Here is a 23,554-nt window from a genome sequence, read left to right as displayed (position 1 = left end):
GGCTTAAATAGTAGGGCTACAGAGGCAGTCTTTTTTCAGCAGGATTTGGAAAAAGACCTCCAATGGTTTGTGTCCTGAGGACGAAAGACTGAACCTGTGTTGCTCCAGAGCGGCGTGTTACCCGCAAACGTATGGACTCTGTCACTGCATTTTGTTTTCTATGTTGTTTTACTGTTTTTGCCTGGAGGGTTAGGTTTATTATCCCCTTCTTGTTGGCTTATGCTGCCATATAATAAACCAACTAACAGATTTTCTGTTTTCTACCTCTGTGAACTGCTGATTGAGTTGAAATACCACAAGTATAGTATCGAATGCGGGCAACTTTCTGGTGACAGCAGTAGCAGCCTTGGTCAATCCATATGTCCTGGGTGAAAGAGGCCATAAGCCAGCGGATGACATCAGGCAAAATGGAGGACTTGCAAGTTAGTTACTTGCTGGTGCGATTCGTGGGAGACCGGAAGCCACAATTCTACAAGTCCAGGTTTTGACACTTAGATCTGGAAGGCGATAAGATGAGCGGTGCAGAAAATGACGACAGGGGATGATATTGAGTCATTTTTTACTTTGTTCCAGCGGGTTGCATAGTGGGAGAAGCAGCCACCAGCACAGTATGCAGAGATGCTGGCTCCCTAATTGATATGTGAACCCCAGAAGGCTTATTATGACTTGGCCTTACAAGATGAACGAGAATATGACAAATTAAATACTGAGATATTGGCACTCTCCAGGGTCACTATGTCTGTCAGAGCTCAAAGGGTTCAAAACTGGTCTTATTGTGGTGATAAACTCACTCGATCTCTGATGTTTGACTTATTACATCTGGTATAGAAATGGTTGCAGCCATAATCCCCCCACCTGCCCTGATGGTTGAGTGGGTAGTCAAGGACAGGTTTATTTACTCCCTTTCCCAGCTGGTGCAGACCTGGGTCACCCAGGGAGACCCCCGGAATGTGAATGACCTGGTGGGCATCATAGAAAGATACCAGGTGGTTGAGAGGTCCCTAATAGTGATGAGCGAGCACTAAAATGCTCGGGTGTTCGTTGCTCAGGTCGAGCAAATTGGAATACTTGGGTACTCGACCCGAGCAACGAGCCCAATGTAAGTTTATGGGAAACCCGAGTATTTTTACTGTGATCCCCCCAGGGGGTCCTGTTAAGATTTAAAAATGTCAGAAAATGATGGAAACACTGCTAAAGTGACACAGGAACATCATGGGGATCGCCCCTGGAAGCTTTTCTCACTCCTAGGTCAGAGCTGTAAGCAATGTTGTCAGAGTTTCACGACATTTGTACAGGTGCACCAAAAAACATACAAAAACATACCCAAAATGGATTTTTCTGGGAAATATGTTAAGTTACATCCTTGCCAGGCTAATGACTTGTATATAAAGCAAAATAATTAACCCCAGACCAAAATGTTCCTCCACCACTTGGGCTATGTTCACACGCAGCGTTATTGATGCATTTTTCAAATTTATTATACAAATAAATTTGCACAAAATGAGGCCTAAAGGAAAAGCATATGTTTACTGGGGGTATTGAGTAAAACATCAACAAGCTAAAATGTAAAAACCACAGATTGCACTGTGCCCATGGAGTGATTGCATTTAGCCCCAGTTGTGTTGTTGCACCTAGCCCAGCTGTGGAAGAAGATATATATATATATATATATATATATACATTTTGCATTGCACAGTCAGCTGAGGGTAATCACCACCTGGAAAAAATATATATACATATATACTGTATATATATACTATATATATATATATATATATATATATATATATATATATATCTCAAGATATGCAATACAAGACACTTCTGTACACCAAAAAACAATAGTGCAGTAGAACAATAAGACTCAGCCAAGTAGTGAGAGGCTTATTTGAATAGTCCACAGTCTATTGAAGTGTTAGTGTGAAGATTCACACTCCTTTTGGATGCGGACCCTGGTTAATCTGTCTCAAGCGCGCCACATCACTTTCTCAACAGAAGCTCTGCCACTGGCCGGGGCAGCTTCTATTTGTTCTTTTTGCAGCAATCAGATGCATGTCTCTAAACTGATTACATAGGATTTTTATCCAGGACCTCAAGGGGTCCGCATCCAAAGGAGTGTAAATCTTCACACTAAAGGTACCATTACACTAATCGACTTACCAACGATCATGACCAGCGATACGACCTGGCCGTGATCGTTGGTAAGTCGTTGTGTGGTCACACAGACAGCTCTCTCCAGCGACCAACGATCAGGGGAACGACTTCGGCATCGTTGAAACTGTCTTCAATGATGCCGAAGTCCCCCTGCAGCACCCGGGTTACCAGGGTAAACATCGGGTTACTAAGTGCAGGGCCGCGCTTAGTAACCCGATATTTACCCTGGTTACCGTTGTAAAAGTAAAAAAAAAAACACTACATACTCACATTCTGATGTCTGTCACATCCCCCGCCGGCGTCCACAGGGTTAAAACTGCTTTCAGCAAGAGCGCTCCTAATGAACTGTATGTGTCAGCGCCGGCAGTAACAGCGGTGACGTCACCGCTGTGCTCTGCTTCACGGCCGGCGCTGACACAGTCAGTGCAGGGAAGCTCTCGGCAGCATCTCGTGCATATTAGCAGCGCTCTTGCCGAGAGCAGTTTTAACTCTGTGGACGCCGGGGGACGTGACAGACCTCAGAATGTGAGTATGTACTGTTTTTTTTTACTTTTACAATGGTAACCAGGGTAAATATTGGGTTGCTAAGCACGGCCCCGCGCTTAGTAACCCGATATTTCCCCTGGTTACAAGTGAACACATCGCTGGATCGGCGTCACACAGGCCGATCCAGCGATGACAGCGGGTGATCAGCGACCAAAAAAAGGTCCTGATCATTCCCATCAACCAACGATCTCCCAGCAGGGGCCTGATCGTTGGTCGCTGTCACAAATAATGAGATCGTTAGCTGGATCATTGCTACATCACCAAAAGCGTGACGTTGCAACGATATTGTTAACGATATCGTTATGTGTGACTCAGCCTTAAGACTTTAATAGACTATGGACTATTCAAATAAGACTCTCACTACTTGGCTGAGTCTATCTTATTGTTCTATCCGTCTATTGTTTTGTGGTGTATAGATATATATATATATATATATATATATATATATATATATATTTACAGTACAGACCAAAAGTTTGGACACACCTTCTCATTTAAAGATTTTCCTGTATTTTCATGAATATGAAAATTATTCTAGGTTCTTCAAAGTGGCCACCTTTTGCTTTGATGACTGCTTTGCACACTCTTGGCATTCTCTTGATGAGCTTCAAGAGGTAGTCCCCGGGAAAGGTCTTACCACAATCTTGAAGGAGTTCCGAGAGATGCTTAGCACTTGTTGGTCCTTTTGCCTTCACTCTGCAGTCCAGCTCACCCCAAACCATCTCGATTGGGTTCAGGTCTGGTGACTGTGGAGGCCAGGTCATCTGGCATAGCACTCCATCACTCTCCTTCTTGGTCAAATAGCCCTTACACAGCCTGGAGGTGTGCTTGGGGTCATTGTCCTGTTGAAACATAAATGATGGTCCAACTAAACGGAAACCGGATGGAATAGCATGCCGCTGCAAGATGCTGTGGTAGCCATGCTGGTTCAGTATGCCTTCAATTTTGCATACATCCCCAATAATGTCCTCAGCAAAGCATCCCCACACCATCACACCTCCTCCTCCATGCTTCACGGTGGGTACCAGACTCGGGAAGATCTAACCGTTGGATTGGCAACTTCGGTCATGTTGGTGTTACAGGAAAGGGATGCACGCCTTCTGTCTGCGGCCACCACACTGCTTCTTTCTGCCTGTTGGGATGAAATTTTTTTTAACCACCAAATACTGGATATACCAAAGATAGCAGACAAATAACTAGAATGTATGCCTGAACATCAGGGATCTGGACACCACAGATAGACCAAGCGTGTGGCAGAGTTAACAGACTGTTTCAATATGTGGCCAGTAGTTAGAAAAAAAATTTAACCACCAAATACTGTATAGACCAAGGATAGCAGACTAAAAAGTGGAATGTATGCCTGAAAAGCAATGATTTGGACACGAGAGATAGACCAGGTGTCTGACGGAGATAACAGACTGTTTCAATATGTGGCCTGTATTTTTTTTAAATTTTTTAACTACAAAATACTGTATAAACCAAGGGTAGCTGACAAAAAACTGCACTGTATGCCTGAAAAGCAAGGATTTGGAGTCCACAGTTAGACCAGGCATCTGACGGAGATAACAGACTGTTTCAATATGTGGCCTGTATTTTTTTTAACCGTCAAATACTGTATAAACTAAGGGTAGCAGACAAATAACTGGAATGTACAGTGTGCCTGAAAAGCAAGGATTTGGAGACCACAGATAGACCAGACATCTGATGGAGATAACAGACTTTCAATATGTGGTCTGTATTTTTTTTTAAAATGTTTAACCACCAAATACTGTATTGTTGTGAACTATACTTTTTGGCTCCCTCTTGTGGTCACTAGTGATTTGGCACTTGGATTGTCTTTTACCAGGTTGGTGCTCACCTGCTTCGTTAGGCCTGGGGTGTTGCTATTTAAACTTCCTGGATTCTCAGTCCAGTGCCTGGCATCGTTGTAATCAGTTCACTTCTGTTTGCTCCTGTCTTCAGGTCCTGGTTCTTTGCAAGATAAGCTAAGTCCTGCTTTCGTACACTTGATCATTTGCATTGTTCATATTTTTTTGTCCAGCTTGTACAATATGTGATTCCTGTTATTGCTGGAAGCTCTAGGGGGGCTGATATTCTCCCCCCACACCGTCAGTCGGTTTGGGGGTTCTTGGATATTCAGCGTGGATATTTTGCAGGGGTTTTTTTTGGTGACCATATAAGTCTTCTTACTATATTCTGCTATTAGTCAGTGGGCCTCTCTTTGCTAAATCTAGTTCATTCTTACGTTTGTCTTTTCTTCTTACCTCACCATTATCATTTGTTGGGGGCTTGTATTACTTTGGGGTCTTTTCTCTGCAGGCAAGAGAGGTTTTTTTTTTCCCTGATAGGGGTAGTTAGTTCTCCGGCTGGAGTGAGACGTCTAGGATCAACGTAGGCACGTTCCCTGGCTGCTGTTAGTGTTTGCGCTAGGATCAGGTATATGGTCAGCCTAGTTACCACTTCCCTATGAGCTGGTATTTATGTTTTGCAGACTTTGCTGTAATCTTTGAGGTCCCCTGCCATTGGGATCATAACAGTATGCCAGGCCCATAAATAGTTAATGCATTGCTAAAGTGGGATTAAAAGAAAAGAAGTTCTGAGTTTTTTTTTTTTTTTCTTCCTCCCCTTTATCTCTGAGTGGCTTGAAGCTTTGCTGCAGACATGAATGTTCAGACCTTGATTACTAGTGTGGATCAGCTTGCTACACGTGTGCAGGGCATTCAGGATTTTGTTGTTAGCAGTCCTATGTCAGAGCCTAAGATACCTATTCCTGAGCTGTTCTCTGGAGATCGATTTAAATTTAGGAATTTTAGGAATAATTGTAAATTGTTTCTATCTTTGAAACCTCGTTCGTCTGGAGATTCAGCTCAGCAAGTTAAAATTATTATCTCCTTCTTGCGTGGCGACCCTCAGGATTGGGCTTTCTCGTTAGCGCCAGGAGATCCTGCATTGGCGGATGTTGATGCGTTTTTTCTGGCGCTCGGATTGCTTTATGAGGAGCCTAATCTTGAAATTCAGGCAGAAAAAGCTCTATTGGCCATCTCTCAGGGCCAGGATGAAGCTGAGGTGTACTGCCAAAAATTTCGGAAATGGTCCGTGCTTACTCGATGGAATGAATGTGCTCTGGCCGCAAATTTCAGAAATGGCCTTTCTGAAGCCATTAAGAATGTGATGGTGGGTTTTACAATTCCTACAAGTCTGAATGATTCTATGGCGCTGGCTATTCAGATTGATCGGCGTTTGCGGGAGCGCAAATCCGCTAAACCTCTGGCGGTGTTGTCTGAACAGACACCTGTCTCAATGCAATGCGATAGAATCCTGACTAGAACCGAACGACAAAATCATAGACGTCAGAATGGGCTGTGTTTTTACTGTGGTGATTCTACACATGTTATATCAGCATGCTCTAAACGCCTAACCAAGGTGGTCAGTCCTGTCACCATTGGTAATTTGCAGCCTAAATTTATTTTGTCTGTGACTTTAATTTGTTCATTGTCTTCCTACCCTGTTATAGCATTTGTGGATTCAGGTGCTGCCCTGAGTCTCATAGACTTGTCGTTTGCCAAGCGCTGCGGTTTTGTCCTGGAGCCTTTAAAGGTTCCGATTCCTCTCAGAGGAATTGATGCTACGCCACTGGCGGAAAATAAACCGCAGTATTGGACACAAGTGACCATGTGCATGACTCCTGAACATCGGGAGGTGATTCGTTTTCTTGTTCTGCATAAAATGAATGATTTGGTCGTTTTAGGTCTGCCATGGTTACAGACCCATAATCCTGTTTTGGATTGGAAGGCTATGTCTGTCTCAAGTTGGGGTTGTCAGGGAATTCATTGCGATTCTCCGCCGGTGTCTATTGCTACTTCTACTCCTTCAGAAGTTCCTGAGTATTTGTGTGACTATCAGGATGTATTCAGTGAGTCCAGGTCCAGTGCTCTTCCTCCTCATAGGGACTGTGACTGCGCTATAGATTTGATTCCTGGCAGTAAATTTCCTAAGAGACGATTATTTAATTTGTCTGTACCCGAGCATGCCGCGATGCGTTCTTATGTCAAGGAGTCTTTGGATAAGGGGCATATTCGTCCATCCTCTTCCCCTCTCAGTATGGGATTCTTTTTTGTGGCCAAGAAAGACGGGTCTTTGAGACCTTGTATAGACTATCGGCTTCTGAATAAAATCACTGTTAAGTTTCAGTATCCGTTGCCGCTATTGTCAGACTTGTTTGCTCGGATTAAGGGCGCCAAGTGGTTCACCAAGATAGATCTTCGTGGTGCGTACAGCCTTGTGCGCATTAGGCAGGGAGATGAATGGAAAACTGCATTCAATACGCCCGAAGGTCATTTTGAATACTTGGTGATGCCCTTTGGGCTCTCTAATGCCCCTTCAGTGTTTCAGTCCTTTATGCATGATATCTTCCGGAAGTATCTGGATAAATTTTTGATTGTGTATCTTGATGATATTCTAGTTTTCTCGGATGATTGGGATTCTCATGTGAAGCAGGTCAGGATGGTGTTTCAGGTTTTGCATGATAACGCTTTGTTTGTGAAGGGCTCAAAGTGTCTCTTTGGAGTGCAGAAGGTTTCCTTTTTGTGTTTTATTTTCTCCCCTTCTGCCGTGGAGATGGACCCAGTCAAGGTCCGAGCTATTCATGATTGGACTCAGCCCACGTCTGTTAAGAGTCTTCAGAAGTTCTTGGGGTTCGCTAATTTCTACCGTCGCTTTATCGCTAATTTTTCTAGCGTTGTTAAACCTTTGACGGATATGACCAAGAAAGGTTCGGATGTGGCTAATTGGGCTCCTGCAGCCGTGGAGGCCTTCCAGGAGCTGAAGCACCGGTTTACTTTGGCGCCTGTTTTGTGCCAGCCTGATGTCTCACTTCCCTTTCAGGTTGAAGTGGATGCTTCTGAGATCGGTGCTGGGGCTGTTTTGTTGCAGAGAGCCTCTGGTTGTTCTGTGATGAGACCATGTGCCTTTTTCTCTAGGAAGTTTTCGCCTGCTGAGCGGAACTATGATGTTGGTAATCGGGAGTTGTTGGCCATGAAGTGGGCATTTGAGGAGTGGCGTCATTGGCTCGAGGGTGCTAAGCATCGTGTGGTGGTCTTGACTGATCACAAAAATCTGATGTATCTCGAGTCTGCTAAGCGCCTGAATCCTAGACAGGCTCGTTGGTCATTGTTTTTCTCTCGTTTTGACTTTGTGGTCTCATACCTGCCTGGTTCGAAGAATGTTAAGGCTGATGCTCTCTCTAGGAGCTTTGTGCCTGACTCTCCTGGAGTCTCGGAGCCAGCTGGTATTCTTAAAGAGGGAGTGATCGTGTCGGCCATATCTCCGGATTTGCGACGTGTGTTGCAGAGATTTCAGGCTGGTAGACCTGACTCGTGTCCACCCGACAGACTGTTTGTTCCTGATTAATGGACCAGCAGAGTCATTTCCGAGGTTCATTCCTCGGTGTTGGCAGGGCATCCGGGAATTTTTGGTACCCGAGATTTGGTGGCTAGGTCCTTGTCACGGGATGTGCGGTCATTTGTGCAGTCCTGTGGGACTTGTGCTCGGGCTAAGCCTTGTTGTTCTCGTGCTAGCGGGATGCTTTTGCCCTTGCCCATCCCGAAGAGGCCTTGGACACACATTTCCATGGATTTCATTTCTGATCTTCCGGTGTCTCGGGGAATGTCTGTCATCTGGGTGGTGTGTGATCGTTTTTCCAAGATGGTCCATTTGGTACCCTTGCCTAAGTTGCCTTCCTCTTCCGATCTGGTTCCTTTGTTTTTTTCAGAATGTGGTTCGTTTACACGGCATTCCGGAGAATATCGTGTCCGACAAAGGATCCCAGTTTGTGTCCAGATTCTGGCGATCTTTTTGTGCTAAGATGGGCATCGATTTGTCGTTTTCATCTGCCTTCCATCCTCAGACTAATGGTCAAATGGAGCAAACTAATCAGACACTGGAGGCTTATTTGAGATGTTTTGTTTCTGCGGACCAGGATGATTGGGTGACCTTCTTGCCATTGGCGGAGTTTGCCCTTAATAATCGTGCTAGTTCCGCTACTTTGGTTTCGCCATTCTTCTGCAACTCTGGTTTTCATCCTCGCTTCTCCTCGGGTCATGTTGAGTCTTCTGACTGTCCTGGGGTGGATTCCGTGGTGGATAGGTTGCAGCGGATTTGGAATCATGTGGTGGACAACTTGAAGTTGTCACAGGAGAAGGCTCAGCGTCTTGCCAACCGCCGCCGCGGTGTGGGCCCCCGACTTCGAGTTGGGGTTTTGGTTTGGTTGTCTTCTCGGTATGTCCCTCTGAAGGTTTCCTCTCCTAAGTTTAAGCCTCGCTTTATTGGTCCTTATAAAATTTTGGAAGTTCTTAACCCGGTTTCTTTTCATTTGGATCTTCCGGTGTCGTTTGCCATTCACAACGTGTTCCATAGGTCTTTGTTACGGCGGTACGTTGTGCCTGTGGTTCCTGCTGTTGAGCCTCCTGCTCCGGTGTTGGTTGAGGGCGAGTTGGAGTACGTGGTGGAGAAGATCTTGGATTCTCGTCTCTCTAGACGGAGGCTCCAGTATTTGGTCAAATGGAAGGGCTATGGTCAGGAGGATAATTCCTGGGTGGCCTCTGATGTTCATGCGGCCGATTTGGTTCGTGCCTTCCACGCTGCTCATCCTGGTCGCCCTGGTGGTCTTGGTGAGGGTTCGGTGACCCCTCCTTAAAGGGGGGGTACTGTTGTGAACTATACTTTTTGGCTCCCTCTTGTGGTCACTAGTGATTTGGCACTTGGATTGTCTTTTACCAGGTTGGTGCTCACCTGCTTCGTTAGGCCTGGGGTGTTGCTATTTAAACTTCCTGGATTCTCAGTCCAGTGCCTGGCATCGTTGTAATCAGTTCACTTCTGTTTGCTCCTGTCTTCAGGTCCTGGTTCTTTGCAAGATAAGCTAAGTCCTGCTTTCGTACACTTGATCATTTGCATTGTTCATATTTTTTTGTCCAGCTTGTACAATATGTGATTCCTGTTATTGCTGGAAGCTCTAGGGGGGCTGATATTCTCCCCCCACACCATCAGTCGGTTTGGGGGTTCTTGGATATTCAGCGTGGATATTTTGCAGGGTTTTTTTTGCTGACCATATAAGTCTTCTTACTATATTCTGCTATTAGTCAGTGGGCCTCTCTTTGCTAAATCTAGTTCATTCTTACGTTTGTCTTTTCTTCTTACCTCACCGTTATTATTTGTTGGGGGCTTGTATTACTTTGGGGTCTTTTCTCTGGAGGCAAGAGAGGTCTTATTTTCCCTGATAGGGGTAGTTAGTTCTCCGGCTGGCGTGAGACGTCTAGGATCAATGTAGGCACGTTCCCCGGCTGCTGTTAGTGTTTGCGCTAGGATCAGGTATATGGTCAGCCTAGTTACCACTTCCCTATGAGCTGGTATTTATGTTTTGCAGACTTTGCTGTAATCTTTGAGGTCCCCTGCCATTGGGATCATAACACTGTATAGACCAAAGATAGCAGATGTGGAATGTATGCCTGAAAAGCAAGGATTTGGAGACCACAGCTAGACCAAGCGTCTGACGGAGATAACAAACTGATCAAAATGTGGCCTTGATTTTTTTGGCCCACCAAAATTGTGTCAATAAGTAGGCTATGACACTAAAAAATAAAATTAAAGTACTAAAATTGTTAAATATTTTGCGAAATAATATGCAATGCATGTGGCGTACAATTCACAGTGATAACTATAAGAACTGTAGCTAAATATTTTTGGGCCAGCTACAGATTTTTTGGTCAGCAAAATGCTGTCCAAAAATTTTGCAAGACACTCCGAAAAATACTATACTACAAAATAATAATAATTTTCTGCACACTCACATTTGATGCCTGGGACAAAAAAAATGAAATTGTTTGATTTTCACGCTCTTGTATTGAAATGACCTGGCTGTAGTCTGCAGTGTGTCCAAGCAAATTAATGTAGCAAAAAAGGGGACTATGGATTGCTTTGTAATAAAATTAGCAGGTATAAGCTGCAAAAAAAAAATACTAGCCACAGATAACATCAGCTAGGTATTTACAAAATACGCAGCAGCAGACAGTAATAGAGCCTTTTAATGTATGCAGTGAGATCTATATATTCACATACAGTGCCTGCAGGCCTTCCACTGATGTGGATATGTGCATATAGACTCCTCTGCCTACCTAGCACTGCAATCAATATACCCCCAAATTAGCCCTAAAAAGGACTGTTGGTTTATCAGGATTTATGGATTGAACACTAGTAGACCCACACTAACTAATGAAAGTAAGAATCTGACCCTATCTCAGCAGCAGTTCTCCCTACACTAGCTGAGTCTGGAGCAGAATGCGGCGAGTAGTGTTGAGCGATACTTTCCGATATCGGAAAGTATCGGTATCGGAAAGTATCGGACGATACCGTCAAAATATCGGATCTAATCCGATACCGATCCCCGATCCCAATGCAAGTCAATGGGACGAAAATATCGGAATTAAAGTAAACCCTTTATAAACTTGTAGGTTCATTCTACATGAAGGAAAACAACTAAGAATAATGTAGGATGTATTGGGGGACGTGGCGGAGACATTAAAGGCACAGAGGTTTAGCCCAATGTAATAGAATAGCAGGATTTTGTTTTTTTTATGACGTTCGGCGGTAGAAAGATTTTGACTATGTTAATTTTTTTTTATTTTGTCAGATATTGATGTTTCACTACTTCCACGCCCTTCACCTTCTTTTTTACTTCTCCCACACTTTCTTCTTCATTATCCTCATCATCAGCTTCTTTGACATCAACTTCTTCACCTTATTCATCTTCTTCTTCATCTTCTACCTATTATTTTTTTGGTTACATTGTTCATATTCTTTTTATTTTACTATTATCTTCATCATATTCTACTTCTTCATCATATTCTTATTTGTGACAGGCATTCCCGTAGTTGTTATCTATAAAAGTTTGAAGATTACACCTTCCGTTCTGCCTGTCACAAAAGAGTTACATTTGTCCGCGTTCAGTTTGGCCTGCAGCATCAGGCTTTATCCAGGGGCACCACGAGGAGGAACGGACTCACCCCCATACACTGCTTAGTCTTCTTCTGCTTATAATTTAGATAATATTTTTTGCTCTGATATTTAGTGTTATGCTTAATGTTCTTCTGCTCTTTGTTCTGCAGCCTCTTGTTCTTCTGCTTCTCGGTCTTCCAGGTCGTCGTCGTCTCCAGGGTCGTCGTCTCCGGGGTCGTCGTCATCGGGGTGGTCTTCAGGGTCGTCGTCTCCGGGGTCGTCGTCATCGGGGTGGTCTTCAGGGTCATCGTCTCCAGGGTCGTCGTCATCACGGTGGTTGTCGTCTCTGGTGTCGTCGTCATCTTAGGGGTGGTCTTCCGGGTCATCGTGTTTAGTCTCTTGAACTTGGAAATGTAGCAGAAGGTACAAGAAGGCTGAGAAAATGCCGAGAACCAGCTGATGGAACTGGAACTCGGATGGCTACCCGAAGGTCCAAGAGCCAATGGAACTACCGAGGACCAGCTGACGTTACTGGAACCCGGTTACTAAGCAGGAGGTACCCGTGCCTGAAAGCACTACCAAGGACCACCTGACATTGGTGGAACTCGGATACCCAGAGGGAGGCACCTAAGCCAAAGGCTCTGCCCGGAACCAGCTGACGGTACTGGAACCAGGATGGGGAGCAGAAGGTACAAGAGCAAAAGACACTGCCGAGAACCAGCTGACGGTGCTGGAACCCGGATGGGTAGCCGAAGGTCCAAGAGCCAATGGAACTACCGAAGACCAGCTGACGTTACTGGAACCCAGTTACTAAGCAGGAGGTACCCGTGCCTGAAAGCACTACCAAGGACCACCTGACGTTGGTGGAACTCGGATACCCAGAGGGAGGCACCTGTTGTGAATTTACTTTTTGCTCCCTCTAGTGGTTACTAGTTTTTTGACTCTGGTTTTTCTGTCATTCCTTTTATCCGCACCTGGGTCGTTAGTTAGGGGTGTTGCTATTTAAGCTCCCTGGACCTTCAGTTCAATGCCTGGCAACGTAGTTATCAGAGCTAGTCTGCTGTGCTCTTGTCTACTGATCCTGGTTCCAGTTATATCAGCTAAGTCCGCTTTTTGCCTTTTGCTATTTTGTTTTGGTTTTGTATTTTTGTCCAGCTTGTTCCAAATATATATCCTGACCTTTGCTGGAAGCTCTAGGGGGCTGGTGTTCTCCCCCCGGACCGTTAGACGGTTCGGGGGTTCTTGAATTTCCAGTGTGGATTTTGATAGGGTTTTTGTTGACCATATAAGTTACCTTTCTTTATTCTGCTATCAGTAAGCGGGCCTCTCTGTGCTAAACCTGGTTCATTTCTGTGTTTGTCATTTCCTCTTACCTCACCGTTATTATTTGTGGGGGGCTTCTATCCAGCTTTGGGGTCCCCTTCTCTGGAGGCAAGAAAGGTCTTTTGTTTTCCTCTACTAGGGGTAGCTAGATTCTCCGGCTGGAGCGTGTCATCTAGAATCAACGTAGGAATGATCCCCGGCTACTTCTAGTGTTGGCGTTAGGAGTAGATATATGGTCAACCCAGCTACCACTGCCCTATGAGCTGGATTTTTGTATTCTGCAGACTTCCACGTTCCTCTGAGACCCTCGCCATTGGGGTCATAACAGTTTGCCAGGCCCGTATTAAATGTTTAATGCATTGCAGAAGAGGGATTATAAGAAAGAAGATTCTGAGTTTTTTTTTTTTTTTTTCTTCTTCCCCTTTACCTCAGAGTGGCTATGCTTGCTGCAGACATGAATGTCCAGACCTTGATTACAAGTGTGGACCAGCTGGCTACTCGTGTGCAGGGCATACAAGACTATGTTATCAGTAATCCTAGGTCAGAACCTAAAATACCGATTCCTGAACTGTTTTCCGGAGACAGGTTTAAGTTTAGGAATTTTGTGAATAATTGTAAATTGTTTTTGTCCCTGAGACCCTGTTCATCTGGAGACTCTGCTCAGCAAGTAAAAATAGTTATTTCGTTCTTACGGGGCGACCCTCAGGATTGGGCTTTTTCGCTGGCGCCAGGAGATCCGGCATTGGCTGATATTAATGCGTTTTTTCTGGCGCTCGGTTTACTTTATGAGGAACCCAATCTTGAGATTCAGGCAGAAAAGGCCTTGCTGGCTATGTCTCAGGGGCAGGACGAGGCTGAAGTGTATTGCCAAAAATTTCGGAAATGGTCCGTGCTGACACATTGGAACGAGTGTGCACTGGCCGCTAATTTTAGAAATGGCCTTTCTGAAGCCATTAAGAATGTTATGGTGGGTTTTCCCATTCCCACAGGTCTGAATGATACTATGGCACTGGCTATTCAAATTGACCGGCGGTTGCGGGAGCGCAAAACCGCAAATTCCCTCATGGTGTTGTCTGAACAGACACCTAATTCGGTGCAATGTGATAGAAAAATCGCAAATTCCCTCATGGTGTTGTCTGAACAGACACCTGATTTAATGCAATGTGATAGAATCCTGACTAGAAATGAGCGGAAAATTCATAGACGCCGGAATGGCTTGTGCTACTACTGTGGTGATTCTACACATATTATCTCAGCATGCTCTAAACGTATAGCTAAGGTTGTTAGTCCTGTCACCGTTGGTAATTTGCAACCTAAATTTATTCTGTCTGTAACTTTGATTTGCTCACTGTCGTCTTTTCCTGTCATGGCGTTTGTAGATTCAGGTGCTGCCCTGAGTCTTATGGATCTGTCATTTGCTAAGCACTGTGGTTTTACTCTTGAACCATTAGAAAATCCTATTCCTCTTAGGGGTATTGATGCTACGCCATTGGCAGCAAATAAACCGCAGTATTGGACACAGGTTACCATGTGCATGACTCCTGAACACCGCGAGGTGATACGTTTCCTGGTTTTACATAAAATGCATGATTTGGTTGTTTTAGGGCTGCCATGGTTACAGACCCATAATCCAGTCCTGGACTGGAAGGCTATGTCAGTCTCAAGTTGGGGCTGTCGTGGTATTCATGGGGATTCCCTGCCTGTGTCTATTGCTTCTTCTACGCCTTCGGAAGTTCCGGAGTATTTGTCTGATTATCAGGATGTCTTCAGTGAGTCTGAGTCCAGTGCACTGCCTCCTCATAGGGACTGTGACTGTGCTATAGATTTGATCCCAGGCAGTAAATTTCCTAAGGGAAGACTGTTTAATCTGTCGGTACCTGAACATACCGCTATGCGTTCATATATCAAGGAGTCTCTAGAGAAAGGACATATTCGTCCGTCTTCTTCCCCTCTTGGTGCGGGATTCTTTTTTGTGGCAAAAAAGGACGGATCTTTGAGACCTTGTATTGATTATCGGCTTTTAAATAAGATCACTGTCAAATTTCAGTATCCTTTACCGCTGTTGTCTGACTTGTTTGCCCGGATTAAAGGTGCCAAGTGGTTCACCAAGATAGATCTTCGTGGTGCGTACAACCTTGTGCGCATTAAGCAAGGTGATGAATGGAAAACCGCATTCAATACGCCCGAAGGTCATTTTGAGTACTTGGTGATGCCTTTTGGGCTCTCCAATGCGCCTTCAGTTTTTCAGTCCTTTATGCATGACATTTTCCGGAAGTATCTGGATAAATTTTTGATTGTTTATCTGGATGATATTTTGGTTTTTTCTGATAATTGGGATTCGCATGTGGAGCAGGTCAGGTTGGTCTTTAAAATTTTGCGTGAAAATTCTTTGTTTGTCAAGGGCTCAAAGTGTCTCTTTGGTGTACAGAAGGTTCCCTTTTTGGGGTTCATTTTTTCCCCTTCTGCTGTGGAGATGGACCCAGTCAAGGTCCGAGCTATTCTTGATTGGACTCAGCCCTCGTCAGTTAAGAGTCTACAGAAGTTCTTGGGTTTCGCTAACTTCTACCGTCGTTTTATCGCTAATTTTTCTAGCATTGTGAAACCTTTGACGGATATGACCAAGAAGGGCTCCGATGTAGCTAACTGGGCTCCTGCTGCCGTGGAGGCTTTCCAGGAGTTGAAACGCCGGTTTACTTCGGCGCCTGTTTTGTGCCAGCCCGATGTCTCACTTCCCTTTCAGGTTGAGGTGGATGCTTCAGAGATTGGAGCAGGGGCCGTTTTGTCGCAGAGAGGCCCTGGTTGCTCTGTTATGAAACCTTGTGCCTTTTTCTCTAGGAAGTTTTCGCCTGCCGAGCGAAATTATGATGTGGGCAATCGGGAGTTGTTGGCCATGAAATGGGCATTTGAGGAGTGGCGTCATTGGCTCGAGGGTGCTAAGCATCGTGTGGTGGTCTTGACTGATCACAAAAATCTGATGTATCTCGAGTCTGCTAAACGCCTTAATCCGAGACAGGCCCGCTGGTCATTGTTTTTCTCCCGCTTTGATTTTGTTGTCTCGTATTTACCAGGTTCAAAGAATGTGAAGGCCGATGCTCTTTCTAGGAGCTTTGTGCCTGATGCTCCTGGAGTCGCTGATCCTGTTGGTATTCTTAAAGATGGAGTTATCTTGTCAGCTATTTCTCCGGATCTGCGACGTGTGTTGCAGAGATTTCAGGCTGATAGGCCTGAGTCTTGTCCACCTGACAGACTGTTTGTCCCGGATAAGTGGACCAGCAGAGTCATTTCCGAGGTTCATTCCTCGGTGTTGGCAGGTCACCCGGGAATTTTTGGCACCAGAGATCTGGTGGCCAGGTCCTTTTGGTGGCCTTCCTTGTCAAGGGATGTGCGGTCATTTGTGCAGTCCTGTGGGACTTGTGCTCGAGCTAAGCCTTGCTGTTCTCGTGCCAGCGGTTTGCTCTTGCCCTTGCCTGTCCCGAAGAGACCTTGGACACATATCTCCATGGATTTCATTTCTGATCTTCCGCTATCCCAGGGCATGTCCGTTATCTGGGTGATATGTGATCGCTTCTCAAAGATGGTCCATTTGGTTCCTTTGCCTAAGCTGCCTTCCTCTTCCGATCTGGTTCCTGTGTTTTTCCAGAACGTGGTTCGTTTGCACGGCATCCCTGAGAATATTGTGTCAGACAGAGGATCCCAGTTCGTTTCCAGATTCTGGCGATCCTTTTGTAGTAGGATGGGCATTGATTTGTCGTTTTCGTCTGCTTTCCATCCTCAGACTAATGGACAGACGGAGCGAACCAATCAGACTTTGGAGGCTTATTTGAGGTGTTTTGTCTCTGCTGATCAGGACGATTGGGTGACATTCTTGCCGTTGGCTGAGTTTGCCCTTAATAATCGGGCTAGTTCCGCCACCTTGGTTTCGCCTTTTTTCTGCAACTCTGGTTTCCATCCTCGCTTTTCTTCGGGTCATGTGGAGCCTTCTGACTGTCCTGGGGTGGATTCTGTGGTGGATAGGTTGCAGCGGATCTGGAATCATGTGGTGGACAACTTGAAGTTGTCACAGGAGAGGGCTCAGCGCTTTGCCAACCGCCGCCGCGGTGTGGGTCCCCGACTACGCGTTGGGGATTTGGTATGGCTTTCTTCCCGCTTTGTTCCTATGAAGGTCTCCTCTCCCAAATTTAAACCTCGTTTTATTGGGCCTTACAAGATATTGGAAATCCTTAATCCTGTATCTTTTCGTCTGGATCTTCCTGTGTCGTTTGCTATTCACAATGTATTTCATAGGTCCTTGTTGCGGCGGTACATTGTGCCTATAGTTCCTTCTGCTGAGCCTCCTGCTCCGGTGTTGGTTGAGGGCGAGTTGGAGTACGTGGTGGAGAAGATCTTGGATTCTCGCCTCTCCAGGCGGAGGCTTCAGTACCTGGTCAAGTGGAAGGGCTATGGTCAGGAGGATAATTCCTGGGTGATCGCCTCTGATGTTCATGCGGCCGATTTAGTTCGTGCCTTTCATGCCGCTCATCCTGATCGCCCTGGTGGTCGTGGTGAGGGTTCGGTGACCCCTCACTAAGGGGGGGGTACTGTTGTGAATTTACTTTTTGCTCCCTCTAGTGGTTACTAGTTTTTTGACTCTGGTTTTTCTGTCATTCCTTTTATCCGCACCTGGGTCGTTAGTTAGGGGTGTTGCTATTTAAGCTCCCTGGACCTTCAGTTCAATGCCTGGCAACGTAGTTATCAGAGCTAGTCTGCTGTGCTCTTGTCTACTGATCCTGGTTCCAGTTATATCAGCTAAGTCCGCTTTTTGCCTTTTGCTATTTTGTTTTGGTTTTGTATTTTTGTCCAGCTTGTTCCAAATATATATCCTGACCTTTGCTGGAAGCTCTAGGGGGCTGGTGTTCTCCCCCCGGACCGTTAGACGGTTCGGGGGTTCTTGAATTTCCAGTGTGGATTTTGATAGGGTTTTTGTTGACCATATAAGTTACCTTTCTTTATTCTGCTATCAGTAAGCGGGCCTCTCTGTGCTAAACCTGGTTCATTTCTGTGTTTGTCATTTCCTCTTACCTCACCGTTATTATTTGTGGGGGGCTTCTATCCAGCTTTGGGGTCCCCTTCTCTGGAGGCAAGAAAGGTCTTTTGTTTTCCTCTACTAGGGGTAGCTAGATTCTCCGGCTGGAGCGTGTCATCTAGAATCAACGTAGGAATGATCCCCGGCTACTTCTAGTGTTGGCGTTAGGAGTAGATATATGGTCAACCCAGCTACCACTGCCCTATGAGCTGGATTTTTGTATTCTGCAGACTTCCACGTTCCTCTGAGACCCTCGCCATTGGGGTCATAACAGGCACCTAAGCCAAAGGCTCTGCCCAGAACCAGCTGACGGTACTGGAACCAGGATGGGGAGCAGAAGAGACAAGAGCAAGTGTCTGCGTGGCTTTTGCAGGACACGATGCCGGCTGCACAGCAGGGGAACAGCTGACGGTGCTGAACCCCACTGACACATTGGCTGGTGTTTTTCTCTGTGCAGCTAACAGTACCGGGCCCCAACTGGCGGTGTTGGAGCCCGGGCTCTGCAGGGGGAGCAGAGTGTAGGCCGAAGCCTAATTGAACCAATTTCAAAGGTAACCTTTAACCCCCCTCAGGGGTTACAAAGTAGAAGAGCCACAGCTTATGCAGCAGTAGTGCTGCACAAGTCAAAGGTTGCTCTTTTAATTTTGCTCCTTGCACACGCTGAATGAAACACGTATAACATTTAGCCCTTTATACAGTCAAACTGTGTTGGAGGCGCGAGTTCCCTTTGTAATGAGATGCAGCACAGATGTCAAGATTCCCACCTTGGTGCTGGGTGCAGCCTCCTGAGCATTGTTATTTGCTGTACAGGAGTCTGCGCTGTCGTGTTATCCCCTGGCCTAGCGCTGTTAGCGCTGCCCATCTTCTGACCTCATTTAATGTCGGCCGCTGCGGTTCGCGATGACCATGAATCCCAGCCCCGCGGTGTCTTAACATTGTTAAAACACTGCGGGGCTGTGATTCATGGCCTGGCGCAGCACATATGTTCGCCTCTCGCACTCGGGTCCTTACACCCGCTGCAGACTGTGCGGCGTCAGCTGATCCCTTATCGCATGCCACGGCCATGAAGCCGCACAGTCTGAAGAAGGCAGAAGGAGATGAGGGACAGGCGAACTGATGCACTGCTCATGCCCATCAATCACACCCTCGCAGTCCCAATAAATAAGACACCGAGGGGCGTTGTGTGGGTCAGGGCGGCCGCAGAGGCGCAGGCAGCCAAACAATGATGCCAGAAGATGGGCAGCGCTACCAAGGGGGTTGCAGTGTTATGATTTTCCCAATGGCAGGGAAATCAAAAATAACAAACGGACTAGCTCTCGGGTGATGGAAACTAAAGTGACCGTGACCTGAACCTGACACAACACTGGAAGTAGCCGGGGAGTGTTTCCTACGATGCCCTAGACACCACGCGCCAGCCGGAGATCTAACTACCCCTATCAGAGGAATATACAGGCCTGCCTTACCTCCAGAGATGAACCCCAAAAGGAGATAGCAGGCCCCCACAAATATTGACGGTGAGTCAAGAGGAAAAGACATACGTAGGATGAACAGCAGATTTAGCACAGTGAGGTCCGCTTACTAGATAGCAGAAGTACAGGAAAGAGTTACTTCACGGTCAACTTCAAAACACTACTCAAAAACACCATCCTGAAATTACTTTAAAACTCCAGTGACAACTCATGCCACTGGAGTGGCAATTTCAGTCCACGAGAGCTTCCAGCTGCAGAGAGTCACATTGCAGATAGCTGGACAAAAAATAGCATTAACTAGGAACAAAATTCAACTTAGCTGAACTGGAACTTGAGGCAGGAGAATGCAACAGAATGCTACTGATACATTGTTGGCCGGCATCGGACCAGCAGCCAAGCAGCCTTAAATAGGAAACTCCCCTAATGGGTGTCAACAGGTGATCAAGGATAGAAGAAGGCAAATAAGTGGCAATACCATAAAACACCACCGGGGGAGCCCACAAACAGAATTCACAACAGTACCCCCCCCTTAAGGAGGGGGCACCGAACCCTCACCAGAACCACCAGGGCGATCTGGATGAGCACTATGGAATGCACGAACCAAATCAGGAGCATGAACATCAGATGCCGTCACCCAAGAATTATCCTCCTGACCATAGCCTTTCCACTTAACCAGATACTGAAGTTTCCGTCTGGAAACACGGGAGTCCAAGATCTTTTCTACCACATACTCCAACTCACCCTCAACCAGCACAGGAGCAGGAGGATCAGCAGACGGAACAACCGGCACCTCATACCTCCGCAATAATGACCGATGAAAAACATTATGAATAGTAAAAGATGCTGGGAGGTCCAAACGAAAGGACACAGGATTGAGAACCTCCAGAATCCTATAAGGGCCGATAAACCGAGGCTTAAACTTAGGAGACGAGACCTTCATAGGAACAAATCGAGAAGACAACCAAACCAGGTCCCCAACACAAAGACGAGGACCGACACGCCGATGACGATTAGTGAACTGTTGAGTCTTCTCCTGGGACAACTTCAGATTGTCCACAACCTGTCCCCAAATCTGATGCATTCTATCAACCACAGCATCTACTCCAGGACAATCCGAAGATTCCAATTGACCGGACGAAAAGCGAGGGTGAAACCCTGAATTACAAAAAAATGGAGAAACCAAAGTGGCAGAACTGGCCCGATTGTTAAGGGCAAACTCTGCCAATGGCAAAAAATCAAGCCAATCGTCCTGATCAGCGGACACAAAACACCTCAAGTAAGTCTCCAAGGTCTGATTAGTACGCTCAGTCTGGCCATTAGTCTGAGGATGGAATGCAGACGAAAACGACAAGTCGATGCCCATCCTGGCACAGAACGCCCGCCAAAATCTAGACACAAACTGAGTACCCCTGTCAGAAACTATATTCTCAGGAATACCATGCAAACGCACAACATTCTGAAAAAATAGAGGGACCAGCTCAGAGGAGGAGGGCAATTTGGGCAAAGGTACCAAGTGAACCATCTTGGAAAAACGGTCACACACCACCCAGATGACGGACATCCTACGAGAAACAGGAAGGTCAGAAATAAAGTCCATAGAGATGTGCGTCCAAGGCCTCTTAGGAATAGGCAAGGGCAACAACAACCCGCTGGCCCGGGAACAGCAGGGCTTAGCCCGAGCACAAACATCACAAGACTGCACAAAAATACGTACATCTCGAGACAAGGAAGGCCACCAGAAGGACCTAGACACCAGATCCCTGGTGCCAAAAATTCCAGGATGACCTGCCAACGCGGAAGAGTGAACCTCCGAAATAACTCTACTGGTCCAGTCATCAGGGACAAACAGTCTACCAGGCGGACAGCGATCAGGCCTATCCACCTGAAACTCCTGCAAAGAGCGCCGCAGGTCTGGGGAGACAGCTGACAATATCACCCCATCCTTCAGGATGCCAGTAGGTTCGGAATCACCAGGCGAGTCAGGCTCAAAACTCCTAGAGAGGGCATCCGCCCTCACATTCTTAGACCCAGGCAGATATGAGACCACAAAGTTAAATCGAGAGAAAAACAACGACCAGCGCGCCTGTCTAGGATTCAGACGCCTGGCTGACTCAAGATAAATTAGATTTTTGTGGTCAGTCAAGACCACCACCTGGTGTCTAGCACCCTCAAGCCAATGACGCCACTCCTCAAATGCCCACTTCATGGCCAAGAGCTCCCGATTTCCAACATCATAATTTCACTCAGCGGGCGAAAACTTTCGAGAGAAAAACGCACATGGTCTCATCACTGAGCAGTCAGGACCTTTCTGCGACAAAACTGCACCTGCTCCGATCTCGGAAGCATCTACTTCAACCTGGAACGGGAGCGAAACATCAGGCTGGCGCAACACAGGAGCAGAAGAAAAGCGGCGCTTAAGCTCCCGAAAGGCCTCCACAGCCGCAGAGGACCAATTAGCAACATCAGCACCCTTCTTGGTCAAATCAGTCAAAGGTTTAGCAATGGCAGAAAAACCCGCTATGAATCGGCGATAGAAATTAGCAAATCCCAAGAATTTCTGAAGACTCTTTAGAGAAGTAGGTTGTATCCAATCACAAATAGCCTGAACCTTAACAGGGTCCATCTCCATAGATGAAGGGGAAAAAATATATCCCAGAAAGGAAATTCTCTGAACCCCAAAAATACACTTTGAGCCCTTCACAAATAGAGAATTAGCTCGTAAAACCTGAAAAACTCTCCTGACCTGTTGAACATGAGATTCCCAGTCCTCCGAAAAAATCAAAATATCATCCAAATACACAATCATAAATTTATCCAGATATTCACGGAAAATATCGTGCATAAAGGACTGAAAAACGGAAGGGGCATTCGCGAGACCGAAAGGCATTACCAAATACTCAAAATGGCCTTCAGGCGTATTAAATGCGGTCTTCCACTCATCCCCCTGCTTAATCCGCACCAAATTATACGCACCACGTAGATCGATCTTAGTGAACCACTTCGCCCCCTTTATGCGAGCAAAAAGATCAGTCAGTAAAGGTAACGGGTACTGGTATTTAACAGTAATCTTATTCAGAAGTCGATAGTCGATACAAGGTCTCAATGAACCATCCTTTTTACCCACAAAGAAAAACCCTGCCCCCAATGGAGACAAAGAGGGGCGAATATGACCCTTTTCTAAAGATTCTCTGATATACTCCCGCATAGCAGTATGTTCAGGTACAGACAAATTAAACAAGCGACCCTTAGGAAATTTACTACCGGGAATCAACTCAATAGCGCAGTCACACTCTCTGTGAGGGGGGAGAGAATCAGTTTTAGGCTCCTGAAAGACATCATAAAAATCTGACAGAAATGCTGGGATCTCAGAGGGAGTAGATGAAGAAATGGGAACCAAAGGTGCATTCCCATGAATCCCCCGACATCCCCAACTCAGCACAGACATTGATCTCCAGTCCAAGACTGGATTATGAATTTGTAACCATGGTAATCCAAGTACTAATACGTCATGTAGATTATATAACACAAGGAAACGAATAATCTCCTGATGGTCTGGGGAAAGATGCATAGTCACTTGTGTCCAATATTGTGGTTTATTGCTAGCCAAAGGTGTAGAATCAATACCCTTTAAGGGAATAGAAACCTCCAGAGGCTCTAAATCAAACCCACAACGCTTGGCAAAGGACCAATCCATGAGACTCAGAGCGGCGCCAGAATCCACATAAGCATCCACAGTAACAGATGATAAAGTACAAATCAATGTCACGGACAAAAGAAATTTAGACTGCAAGGTACCCATAGAAAAAGATTTATCAACCTTTTTATCAACCTTCTTTATGCGTTTAGAGCATGCTGATATAACATGAGCTGGATCTCCACAATAGAAGCACAACCCATTTTTGCGCCTGTAATTCTGTCGTTCGCCTCTAGACAATACACTATCGCATTGCATATGCTCTGGTGCCTTTTCAGAGGTCACCGCCAAATGATGCACAGGTTTTTGCTCAGAAGA

The sequence above is a fragment of the Ranitomeya variabilis genome, chromosome 1 (genome assembly GCF_051348905.1).
Source record: "Ranitomeya variabilis isolate aRanVar5 chromosome 1, aRanVar5.hap1, whole genome shotgun sequence".
Taxonomy (NCBI): Eukaryota; Metazoa; Chordata; class Amphibia; order Anura; family Dendrobatidae; genus Ranitomeya; species Ranitomeya variabilis.
This window is presented reverse-complemented; position numbering follows the sequence as displayed.